The sequence below is a fragment of the Coffea eugenioides genome, chromosome 3 (genome assembly GCF_003713205.1).
Source record: "Coffea eugenioides isolate CCC68of chromosome 3, Ceug_1.0, whole genome shotgun sequence".
Taxonomy (NCBI): Eukaryota; Viridiplantae; Streptophyta; class Magnoliopsida; order Gentianales; family Rubiaceae; genus Coffea; species Coffea eugenioides.
Genome location: NC_040037.1, coordinates 18,820,723 through 18,822,215, shown reverse-complemented (window position 1 = coordinate 18,822,215; position 1,493 = coordinate 18,820,723).

The window sequence follows — 1,493 nt, the reverse complement described above, 5'->3', positions numbered from 1 at the left end:
AGCCTTTGGTGATGGAAGATTGAAGCTTATGGAAGCTTGGAAAATCTTCTTCTTCTTTGAGAGAGAGAGGGCCGGCCAACACAAGGAAGAAAAATGGTGATTTTTGGTGAATTTTGGGATATTTAATCCTTTGGTCAAAAAAAAGTCAAAATTGTGAATAGTGCTCTTAAAGTTCATCCAATGAGGAGGTGACACTTGTCACCTCCATAAATGCATTCTTATCTTTCCTTTCTCTCTCACATCAATCACATCACCCATTCTACTTATCACTTAACACCCGATAAAATTTTCACAGTATCCGAAACTTAACCTTATTGGCCGAATTTTTTTCCGAACTTTTCGCACTAGTGGGTCCCACGTCCACTATTTACTCTTAATTTTCTAAAAATTCACCAATGCTAGAAAAATCATCTTAAAACTATAATCGCTCATAAAATCCACTAAGAAAATATTTCTAAGCCAGAAAATGCGGAAAACATGCAATTAAGGGAAAATAAACCCTAGGAAAAATATTAGGGTTTTACGGGTTCTCACACTCTCCCCCCCTTAAAAGAATTTCGTCCTCGAAATTTCTCACCTTACTTCCCGAAAAGGTTTGGGTATTTCTTTCGCATTTCCTCTTCCATCTCCCAGGTGGCTTCCTCAACTCCGTGGTTTCTCCATAGCACCTTCACTAGTGGAATCCGTTTGTTTCGGAGCTCTTTGACTTTTCGATCGAGTATTTGAACCGGTTTCTCTTCATAGGCCAGTGATTCATCTACTTCGATATCCTCCGGTTGCAATACATGGGATGAATCAGGATGGTACTTCTTTAGCATCGAGACGTGAAATACGTCGTGGATTCGAGAAAGACTAGACGGTAGTTCCAATCGATACGCGACCGCTCCAACCCTCTGCAGGATCTTGTAGGGTCCGACGTACCGCGGTTGAAGTTTCTTTCCTTTACCCGTTGTAAGACTTCGTAAGGGTGTAATCTTGAGAAATACGTAGTCCCCAACTTCAAACTCCAAGTCTTTTTTTCGGTTATCCGCGTAGCTCTTTTGGCGACTTTGAGCGGTTTGGATTCGTTGCCTTATCAATTTGACCTTCTCTTGAGCCTCTTCCATCCATGGAATGGTTGCCGGGTCTAGTGCCTTCTTCTCACCAACTTCATCCCAGTAAATCGGTGAGCGGCATTTGCGTCCGTAGAGAGCTTCATACGGAGCCATTTGAATTGACGAATGGAAGCTATTGTTATATGCAAATTCGACTAAGGTCATGTGCTGACCCCAATTGCCTCCAAAGTCCAGAATGCACGTTCGTAGCATGTCCTCGAGAGTCTGAATCGTCCGTTCTGACTGGCCATCCGTCTGAGGATGATAGGTCGTGCTCAAATTGAGTTTCGTCCCCAGGGTTTCGTGAAATTTCTGCCAAAACCGTGATACAAATCGTGGATCTCGATCGGAAACAATACTCACAGGTACACCGTGTAGTCTTACTACCTCATCCATGTA